Source organism: Metopolophium dirhodum, chromosome 9 (genome assembly GCF_019925205.1).
Source record: "Metopolophium dirhodum isolate CAU chromosome 9, ASM1992520v1, whole genome shotgun sequence".
Lineage (NCBI taxonomy): Eukaryota > Metazoa > Arthropoda > Insecta > Hemiptera > Aphididae > Metopolophium > Metopolophium dirhodum.
The window spans coordinates 19,060,885-19,073,461 of record NC_083568.1 but is presented as its reverse complement, the minus strand read 5'-3'; positions in this window follow the sequence as shown (position 1 = coordinate 19,073,461).

Genomic DNA, 12,577 nt, shown 5'->3' with positions numbered 1-12,577 from the left:
CCTATACCTATCAATAAATACAAAATATAAAAACACAACACTTTAACCTGAAAGTTAACGTAAATCATTGCAGTAGTCACAAAATCAATATACCTACCACCTATATGCATATCCTCCTGATCAACAATTAACAATCACATATTATTTATCTTAATCGCACGCTATGTAACTATAATATATGCATTGGTGCTGTATGTATTATTTTATGTGTGATCTGCGAGGTGATTTTATTTTGCACTAATTTGTATAGGTGGAATTTGTGTTCAGATTATCACTATTCGTTTATTATTGGAATTAGACATTTAAGATTCCACATTGCAATTTATTGTACCATTATATACCTACCTACCAATGGCATTGCTTTAAGGTTGTGTGAATTACAAATTAGTTTTCTGAAAACAATAAAAATACGACAGATGTAGGTTTTTTTTTGAGTTTTTATTCTCTGTTCTACAAAAGTACAATAGGTACATAAACTTTAATGGTTTAATTTGTCTTGTACCTACCTAGGTTAATACACTCGCGTGTGCGTACACCGTACACGTAATATAATGGGTGTAATATTCGGAGTCATACGCATCATCAAATTGTAAACCTTGTGTACTTAATTACTAATTAATAATTTATAAAAACAATGCAAGTACGAAGTAAGTACCTACCTAAATGTAGATACACTTACACACTTTTCCGAAATAATATATTTATAAATTAATCATTATGACACTACCCCGTACCCACAGCTAAAACAATGAAATTTTAATTTATATTTACCTATATATAGGTAGTTATAATCTATATTTATTCATTATTATGTACGACTATATAATTAAAGGTTTAGGATGTACGTATAATACATTCGTTCTCTTATTTTTTTATAGTTTTTAAATAGCCCTAAACCTTTATAATACAAATGAGTACCCAAGACTGCACGTACAGATAACAAATATTTGAGTAATTCGATATTTTTGTGTTACACATATTAATATAACTATAGATTCGGACGTCTAATTATTTTTTATAAATGGGTGACCAACGAATTATAAGATACCTAACCTAACCTCTACAGCTAAACTAGTAAACAGCGGCGTAGGCAGGGGGCTGGAGTGCTGCAGCCCCCCCTCCCTCCGGAGGGAATAAAAAAATTTATTTTAATGGTCTGATAGTCGCTCAAAAAGTCTTAAATTGTATTTAAAATATTTACAATTTTACCATAAGTATTAACACTTTACAGCTATCTATCAGCTGTGCTAGTACGATTGCATGTGAATACGCGAAAAAATATTATTATAAATGAAATAATTAGTACACAAGTACTAGAATATTTGAATAAAACTTTTTATTATTATTATTAATTAGGCACTAGCCGGTAAAGCCGTATAGGTAATTATTATTATAGCTGTATAAGTACCAATAGCTTATTAAAGATTAGAAAGATAAATAATCAATTTTACTACTCATGATTAAAATTGGCGAATAAGTGTCAATTTTTAAACATCCATTTTAGAGTAAACAAAAAATTTCATGAGACAATGATTAGAAGAGGTCCCTGTAGAAAAGCTTAAATAAGTACATCCTGATCTCCCAATCGGTAATCTTTAATATTGGCTAGATAGTCACTATATAGACGGGCATGCAAAAATAGGCTTAAGGTCAATCATTATATGAAGATGTCAGTAGCCAGTGCATTATTTTTTTCTCTCTTTGACCCACACGCAACATACCAAATTTTTGTTCAGCAGAGCCAACTTTGTGTTGTTATACTTTTAATATTATAGCGAATTAACCGGTTACGAAACTTAAAGTTATCATATGTATTAATCTGTATTACCTACTTAATTGTACATTAGTATTTTTATATATTTTATACAAGTTTAAAATATTACAACTAAAATATTCTCAAATCTTGCTTTAAAATTTAAATATCATAAAAAAGTCAAAAGACAAACACAGATAATGTTCTAAAACTCGAGTTTGATATTACTATAATAGGTCAACTCATCGTAATACCTAAGGCTAAATAATAAAAGTATACTACTATAATACTAAAGCTAATATTAAAGCTATCAACACAAGGTCTGCTGAATACAAATTTTCTATATTGAGCGTGCAGAAAGAGAAAACAAAAGATAGCGCATTGACATCCTCCATCTCGAGTTATGAGCATTTCAAATGTATAAACAATTTACGATTTCAAAATGCTTACAACTCACTTTAAAACTAAAATATAAAAAAAAACCTATGGAATTCAGTAGATAATATTCTTACTTTTAAATTGGATATTAGGTTAATTCTCTCTAATATTAAACATAATATATAGCAGAGTCAGACTTAGTTGTGTTAGACAGAGTTAGACTTAAATGGATTATTCAGAACGTACAATATACTACTTATGGTATTTGCGTTTTAAAATAGAGACAACGTACGCGGGCGTTTCGTCTACACTATATTCATTTAATATGTTAGATAGAAATTTTCAAGGGGGGATCCAAATTTTTTTAACATCTAAAAAGTATACAATCAGTGATTTGCACCTTAAGAATTTTAAATTCTGTCAATCAATGGGGGTGTTAAGACCCCACTCATTGGGCACGCCCCTGTACATAGGTAAATAGGTAATTATCATGTTTTTCGTAGGTAGAAGTTCAATATTCGGTAGAAATGATAGAACGTCATAGTTTTTCAAAAAAGATTTTTAAAATTCCGAAGTTTAGATAATAATATAGTAGTATATATTATACATTATTGCAATTTTCGATATTATGTTTACAGCAGAAATACATTTGTGTAATCAATTATAATATGTCATTACTCATTATTTTATAGGCTTAAACAACTGATGTTTGAATTTGGAATTGTCAAATTTTGATTTTACTGGTATTTTCCGTCCTTGTACCTACACATACTTATATGCCTATATATATATGTATAAAAATAGGTATCTAAAAAAAATAGAGCTCCATAAATGTTTTCACTTAAAATCGTACCTACTTAAATGTTTATGTCCAACTTATTATTTTGTTTACTACACATGATTATACAATATGATATATATAGTTTCAGCTAAAGTCCATTATTACACTTACTCTATATTTTATAAATATATTATGTTGGATTCCGGGAATGTATAGTTGTTAGTTGTATAGTACTCCGACCACCGAAAACATGGGTTTACACTGTTTAAAGTTTATATTTTATATATTTTGTTCGGTTTGATATTAATCTCGTTAAGCTACTTTGATGAACGCGTCGTAAATTTCTGTAATTATTCAAAAATTATGAATCACCGTCACTAAAAAAATATTCAGATTAGCGATTGCAATTTAGGTACATATTTTGTTGACTAATAAGTGGATTATTTTTTAATTTCTTCTGAGTGGATTCAAATTGTTAATACGTACCACTCTAAATAGGTATTAGGTACCACTATTTAAGTGTATCGAAAATACGTAGGAACAGTTTTTATTATTTATTAATATCCATAATAACTTTAAGTTCACTTTTTCATAAAATTGGATTTTTAAACAAATTATTAACAATTTCAGTTATTATGTTGTATTTAAAAAAATATTAATCGTAGAGGGGTCTTGAAACTTTCACCATTATGTATATTTATTAATTGTATTTGTTAAGCAACAACATTTAGATTTAATGCATACAGAGGCGCCGTAGCCATGGTGGGTGGCTAAGGGGGCTATAGCGCTCCCACCCCATTGATCGTGCGTTTATTTTAGCCTACATTATAACATGGTATTAAAAAAATGATTTTACAAATAGTGTAAGTGAAGGATAGTGTAAGTGAAGGATAGTTTAATAAGGATTTTTTTATCAGGACGTCGCCCCTCCCCCCTACACAAAATTCCTGGCTATGCCACTGATAGTATGTTATTTATACCATGAACTGCGAAACTATTCACACCATTCTCTCGTGATAAATTCGAAAGATATTATCTTTGATTTGTTACTTAAACTTATAAATTATATAATATATATATGCGACGATTTCGTTAAAAATTTGTTTAACCTACTGTATTACTAAAAAAATAAATAAATTACTTACATAGTAAGGTATACATTATATAGTTATAGTAATAAAATATGTATAAAATATCCTTAGAAACATTGATGCTAACATATCGTTTTAGCTCAGAATAGTTTTTCGTATACAATGATGATTGAATGACTTAATAAATAATTCATTTCAAATTCAACTCTTAAATAACAGTGACCTACTCAATCAAAACTCACTACACAGCTGACTGACAGCACAGACATTTTTAGATTTAAAGTTGTTTTTGTTTATAAATTATAGGTGATTTATACTAATTACTAATACCTATATCATAGTAGTTCTACAGAGTCATAATATATAAAAACAAATAATGTTATTAAAGATATTAAAGATTGGTTTGATAATAACTTATTAGAATTAAATTTAAATAAATCCAAATATATTCACTTTAATAATATTAATTCAGATGTAATTAGTCCAGAACTAAATATATGCATACATTCATCTAAATGTCAATCTAGTAATTGTGTTATTCTAGAGAATTCTAATTATATTAAGTACATAGACCTCACCTTGGATAATAAATTTAAATGGAATTATCATAATAATAATATTACAAATACTATTTGAAAATTTTTTTATGTGTTTTATGATTCTTGGCATATATTTAATATTGATATGAAATCTATTTTATGCTATGGTATTGTATTTTAGGGACAGGCGTATGAGTCTCGTATTTATTCTTTAAATAATATAATTCAATTTATATTCAATTAACCAAAGCTTACCAATAATGAATTTGTATACAATGTTTTTAATCTACTTAATATTAAATGTTTATATTATAAGAACTTATTAATGTGTTTTCATAAATTAAAAAATAATAATCTTTATGTTGATCATATTTATAATACGCGTTATAGGGGAGTTGAAAATCTTTGTATTTTATCTTATGGGTATACCATTTGTACATGTTTCTTTGATTTGCGTAATATACAATTATTATTATTATTATTTTATAAAGAAGAAAATTGTTTGTTTGTTTAGGGTAATCTCTTAACTACTTAACCGATTTTAAAAATTTGTTTACCGTCGACTATCGACTATATTTGAATGCATTTTTATATCTTAAAATGTACATGACTACTTATAAGTTATAATATATATATATATAGATATACCTTATTATTTGTCTTATAACGTACCTATTCCATTTTACATTTAACAACATTTCCTATTAAACGAAATATTTTTGAGAACCAAATCAAATAAATTAGAACCAAATTTATTTAATTCTATTTAACAAATGTATTAAAAAAATGTGAAGTTTTAAATTAATGTGATAATTTATGCCTTATAGGAATTCCTAATTTTAAATCTAAAATCCGAAAGAATATTTTTCAAAAACTCATTCTGAATTAATTTTTTTACTTCTCAAAAACTAGTGACGGTAAAAACCTATCTTTTATTTCATGAATCCAAATGATAGGAAGTTCGTTGTTTCGATTACAAACTTAAATTTAAAACACTGAAATACAATTTATTAATTATTATTTTATTTAATTGTATATAATTAAATTAAATTATATGTGCCTTTGCTCTTTTAGGTATAATACCTAGGTACCTGGTTCAAAAATTCCAGTGTTCACGCAAACGCTGTATTTAGTTCTATATAATTCCAAGCACCAATAATTAGTCTTAATGAATAATGAACTGTATATAAACTATTTTTATTGAAAACAGTTTAAGCATTTTAAATTTAACGAAAAAGTGTGTTTTAAAAGCTGGTCTCTATTTGTTATTATATCTACGCAAGAATACGATTTAAAATAAAAAATAAAAATGATCAGATAAAAATATAATATACTATATACCTTCGTACCCTTTATTACTTTAGTATAATATAATATTATGTTTAGAATTGTTTAAATATTTAAATATAGTTTTGTTGTATTAACTATATCAAATTTAGTTTTAAAATGTAAGCTCTAAAGCTATGCGGCGTTTTTATGTAGGTTAAAGGATTTGTTGAGTTAAGCGGGATAAAATAAACCTATGGGTAAGTACGTGTAATATTTCAAAAATCTAATTTTCAATATTGATTTTTAATATATATAAATATGCTTACTGCTTATATTATGCCATATCACTATGAAATGTTATTAATAAATACAGTACTCGTTAATTATTGTAATTTGTATATATTTAAATATTTATGAATTAAATCTACCTATATATTAAACATTATTTGTGTATTATATTGATTATAAATAATGTATATTATAATATAAATTATGTATTTCAATAACTAGTATTAAATACAACAGTTTCGATGAATATTGTTAGTAATATGTAGTACATATATGTTATTAATATTGTATATAAGTTTTTTATGTTAAATTTAAAAATTCCGATTAAAACTTTTATAAACTTTTAAAAGTGTTTTATAAATTCTGACACAGACTGCAGAGTATAATATTATTTGTACGTATCATTTTAAACAAGCGACCAACGGACCAAAAAAATATTAAGATTTAGTTATTATTCCTGACATTTTGAAGAGAATAATCAATAAGTAAAATTAAAAGTATAAATATGTAAAATTGTAAGAAAGTACTTCAATGTTCCCCAAACCATCTATCGATTGAAAGTTACATGTATATATTATAATTATATTTTATACTGTGTAGTAGGTGAGTAAGTGAGTAGGTACTTGGACAAGTCTGTAGAAAAACAGAGAAAATATAAAACTGTTTAATTTTTATAAAAATAAAATTTCGATTAAATATGCTTTGTTGAACATTATAAATTCAGTAAATACAGGTATCGGTCAAATCGAGATTTTATTTATCAACGAAATAATTTGTTAACATAATTATTTTAAAATCATTTGAATTAATTAAAATTTAAAAGAGGGGTAGATAACCAGTAACCACTCTGCTGTACAGCACGTGTACCTCGTCAACGAGTAAGTCACTGAAATATATGAGTTCAATTTGAATTTAATGATAAATAATTGCATACGAAAAATGATTCTGTGCGATGACGGTCTATTGATAAATATATATATTTCATGATATGTTTTTTGATTTTGTTATTAAAGTACCTAATATGTTTGATTATCAGCATTAATGTATTATAGTAAGTCGATTACATTTTTGCCGAACACACTTATTATTGTATTATTAATATTTATTATTGTGATTAACTTTTTTTTTTTTTATTATTATTTATTTATTTGGCCAAAACAATTACAATTAAATACTTGTTACAATAAAATAAATTAATAATAGCTGATACGAATACCAACTGAGCTATAAGCTCGTATTTGGTACACGGAGTTCAACGATATTACAATTCGTTTAAAGTAAAATACTTATACAAATAAAAATATGATAAAATTAAATAAACATAACATGATAAAAAAAAAAAAACTTTAGAAACAAAAATGTACATCACCATTACATATTATAGGTACGTATTAAAATATTATACGATATTATGTTTAGACATATTGACTTTTTATGATTTTATTGATACACACATTATCATCAAGATCACTAACCATTTTATTTATTGCCTTTTTCATTTGATTTTTATTCATTATTTTAATTATATCATTGGATTGACTTTCACATAAACTTTTTATTGGACTCTTTAATTCGTTATTTAAATTGTTGAAAATAGTTTTCCCCATGTAATTAGGAGAATTTCTAGAACTAGTTAATAAAATATATGACGGTTTAATGTATTTTCTTGTTCTTCTGTCTAGCATTGAGACATTAACTTTTGACTTTAAAGAGTCAGTACCAATAGTACCACCATATACCGTAGGTAGGTACTACCATAGAAAACGGTGTGAATAAAATTGTTGTATGTTTGTATACATTTGAAATAGCTTGAGAATAACTCAAAATGTTTTTAAAATGTTATTGTGTATATAAAATTATAAAATTTAGTAATAAACGTAAAAGTTTCAAGTAGTATTCTTTGTTTAAATATCCAATATAGTCCAAATTGAACTTCAAATGTCTATTAAAAAAAAGGTTTGCATATAGGTACATTTAATATTTTTTTGCTTCTCAGAATAAACTTTCTTATGAGGAACCTTGTATTAAATATAATCAATTTTATACGTTTATAACTACAAAATAGTTTTTAAATGTTCGTGATTTTGACGAATTTTGTCAATATTTGAACTTCAAATGCTTATGTAAAAAAAAAAACCGTGCCTATGTTCCTTTAAAATTTTCAAATAGTTTTAATAACAACTTATGCAGTATGGGGCTGTCCTACAAATAATATATATTGCTTCGGAAATATCTGTGGACCCAGTGACCCACCTATGACCTATTTACAAAGAATGGCTGTATTTTTACTTGAAAATGTAAAACTTGATAACAAATCATCCCCGTGTTATTCACCAGGTACCACAAAATACATCAATACATCATCAATATTCAATCAAAGAATCACATATATTTCCAATGTTTTTGTTGTTTTTTGGGTGATGTCAGATTAAAATTTGTTTAATAATTTTGAAAAAATATGTTACACACTATTTCAGTATAAAAAAATGTTTGAACTTCAATTTCGATACTGTGGGTTACTTGTAATAAATTGACTATATAGTAAAAAATCTGGGGGTTAAATGAAAGCATTTTCTTGTAAATTTTAGACGCAAAACCAAATTTCGAAAAGAACTATTTATTTATGGTTGTAATTCAAAAATGAATATCGAACTTGATATTATATTGAAACTTGACATTATCACCTAATATTTATACTAGCAATTACTAGATAATACGGATTTTTTTGTGCTGTTTACCTATAGGTATTTTAAATTGTTGACTGTTTTTGTTAGTTTTTTTGATTTATGTTATGTAGTGTGATTAATAATTATTTATTATAAAATTACACTGTTCAAAATAAAAAGCCACCAGGCAGTCACAGGCAAAACCGGTTTTGCTACGTAATTCTGTTGGCTTCTTATTTTGAATAGGGTATAGTCATTATATGTATTTTTTAAATATTTTACACTAATTAGTCATTTTGTGGTAAATAATTATTAACCAGTTAACACCCACCCACCCACCAAATTGTAAGTGTTGCAAAATATAGGATATAGGACCATAGGATAGCCGCCACTGATTTATGAAGAACCTTGTATTCTGCAGTTTTCTAGTTTTTTGACTGATCAAAACATTTTTTATCTTATTTATTAGTGAACATTTTAAGTAACTACGGATATTCGTTTAAAATTAAAACAAAATAAAAAAATAGATATTGTATAGACAAAAATTCCTGTTTTTATTACATTTTTTTTTTTGTTATTCCCAATTATTATCAAAGGTACTGAGAATAGGACACCCCCCTCCCCAAGTTACCAACTAGATTCACTTTTCTACTAGAAAATATTTAGTTGATTAAGTTGGAAAACTAAGTATTTTTACTGCTTCAAAAGCTAAAAGATGAAGACTGATGAATGATGACAGACACAAAAAACATTTTTCATAAAAAAAACACCCATCATTATTTAAAATCAACGCATGCATCGCTCAGTATTTAAAATATTTTATTTAGTGTATACATTGTGTAAAACTTACTCTGCAGTAGTGCAGTCTTATAAATAAACTATAGAACTTGTTTGTATTAGTGCTATTACAATTAACATTATATACCTAGTCAGTATTCACTACTCAGCTATGCATCATAGTCACTAATAAATGTATGCTAATTATGCGTTGATTTTAAATGTTAATATATATTTATATTATACATACCTATAAAATGTATATTTATTTCAATATTTGTTAATTGTATTGGAATAATAGTTTAATTTTGTCAACCATTCGAACGTTTGATGTTCTTATTATTATTAGTCCATGGTCAATTTATTTTAAAACGCTACTCAAAATCACGTTTATTATTTATTTATTGTCGTCGTCGTTTATTGACGAATAAATACCTTCAAATAAAAATTTTAAAATGACACATGTTATTGTCATAAATATAGACGATATCTAATAGAATATGTACATGCTTAATGGGTGTATCGTGTATAGTCAAATATATAGGTATATGTGTATTTAATAAAAAATATTCGTTTATATAATTATATCATGTTATATCTATATAGGTAAGTAGAGTGCAGTACTACAGTAGGCATACAAAATTAATTGTTGCAATATATTTTTTTAAATAAATAAAGTTAAAACAGTGTATTATTGAATCCAATAAAAACAAAATTTAAACATAATATATTATTATATTTAGTTATTTTTAATTTACTTATCTCGTATGATACGGACAATTTATCATTCCACATGAATTGTCACCTTGAGCACATAATGACATCTATCTTAAATCTTCAGCTAACGACGTTTTGTACATTACTTTATATTTGTCTTTACTCTTTTCTGTGGTGTAACTTGGCAATTTAACATTTCTAAAAACAAATGGTTAAGCTACTTCTTGCCTTCTTTATTTATTTTTATGTTACATTTTTCTTGAGCAAAATATTGAAATTAAAAATGTATTTAATTCATTTAAAATAGAAAATGTATCTTTGCCTACAAAATGAAAGAGTTGAACTAACCGCATGGACTTACGATTTTTTTAGATTCTAGCATGGTCGGAATCGCATTCTACTCTTCAATGTCTGGGAATCATAATATGTGAACACTGCAGACCATTCAATATGTCCAATTTTATTCTGTCCGTTGCCGGCAGTCACTATAAAATGTAAATTATTGTGATACTTCTTCTCATAAATTGGTTAGGTAATCATGGTGAATGCACGAGCTTATTTCATTAGCACTTAATTTATCTATATTGACTAATGAGTATACCAAGTGTCCATATAATATAAATCATTTGAAGTGACAGAGCTAGATGTGAATTGTTAAGTTGTACGCGTCCACAATTGTCTTTTATAAAATGCCACTTAACTTTCTAGACTTAGAGTAGGAATAGGAGGAGCATGTATGAATTTATATTTTTTCCAGCGATTACCTGCTAATAGTGACTTCTAAATAATCATTAAATTATGAAATTGATAGGAAGTTAATATTTGTTTTGCTTCTATAAAATTCATTTTCCTCTGCTGTCCTCTCGCCAATTGTTTTTTACATATTATATTATACTCAATTAAGTTTATTTTTTATATTTTTGCCAGCTATCACTATAAATTTGACCTTTGTGTTAATTAACTAGGTAACCTCAATCATTACGAATTTAATGTTATTCAAATATTGGGTTTGAAAATCAGAATAGACTGAAGTCTGTCAGGTTTCTACTTAACCATCAGTTTTTATTTAATTAATTTTTTTAAATAAAATTCCTACTGATGCCCTATAGACATAGTAAGAATGGATACAGTATTACAGTCAACAGTGATAACGGATTGTTTAATTTAATTATTTATACAATGCCTAAACTAACAAAATGTTTAAGTATGTATATATACTATATACATATATACACATATCATAGAGTATAACGAGTAAAGAATATATGTAAGTATATAATATATATTTTTTTTTATTGAGAATAAAGGCTTCAACAGATAGGTCATTAGCTCGTGGTTGTGGTTACATTATTATTAATGGATAATTAAGTTATAAATTAAGATTACATGTAACTATGTAAGTGTATTGTATAATATATATAATATTATATTATATACGCAATACGCACATATAACACATGCATGAGCTATAAATGCATCATTTTAGTATTTTACAAACTATAACAATGTATTGGTTAAAGATATTGCATATATTTTCCAAAAAAATTCTTGTCCTTCTGAATCTACCAGTCAAAATATACCTCTAATAATCGATATCATTATTTCTATTGATACAATTATTTCATCTGTTTTGTAGTAAATTATAATATTTTAGTATTTTATTATCTAAACTATATTCATTATGCTATCAGTGGCGTAATTCCAGGGGGTTGGGTGTCATATATATATACTGTATACTGTCCTATGATTTATTTTTATTTAAATTGGCAAACCATATTTACGTACTTATTTAGCTATAAATATTATTATTTATAGGTATTAGGTGCTATAGTATATTTTATAGAAATTATACATAAAATCCCGACTGCCCCTATCTGTACGCATAACTAAAATAATATTACTTCATAATAAACACTAATCACTATATTGCACAAATATATTAAAATACGTTATAACAATGGAGTTTAGCTCCTAAACGATTTTTGGAAATTTTGTTCGGAAACCTATGTATTTCATCGAGTTACGAACAATGATGCAATCAGAATTTGGCATTTGCTGGTTGGACTTAGTTTCAAAGTTATAACTTTTTGAAATTATTTTGAGTACCTATTTTACGTTTATAAGCAGATTATTCCACATTATACATAACTCTAACCTAAGTAGGTAATTATTTATGATTTCTTTTTAGTAGTGGGGGCCGAGGGGTAAAAGTTTTAATCCCCTCCAACCCCCACAAACATGACCAAATTACATGAAAATACGTGTAAATACAAAATTTTTATACACACCTCACCTAGTGTGTTTATATAACAATAACT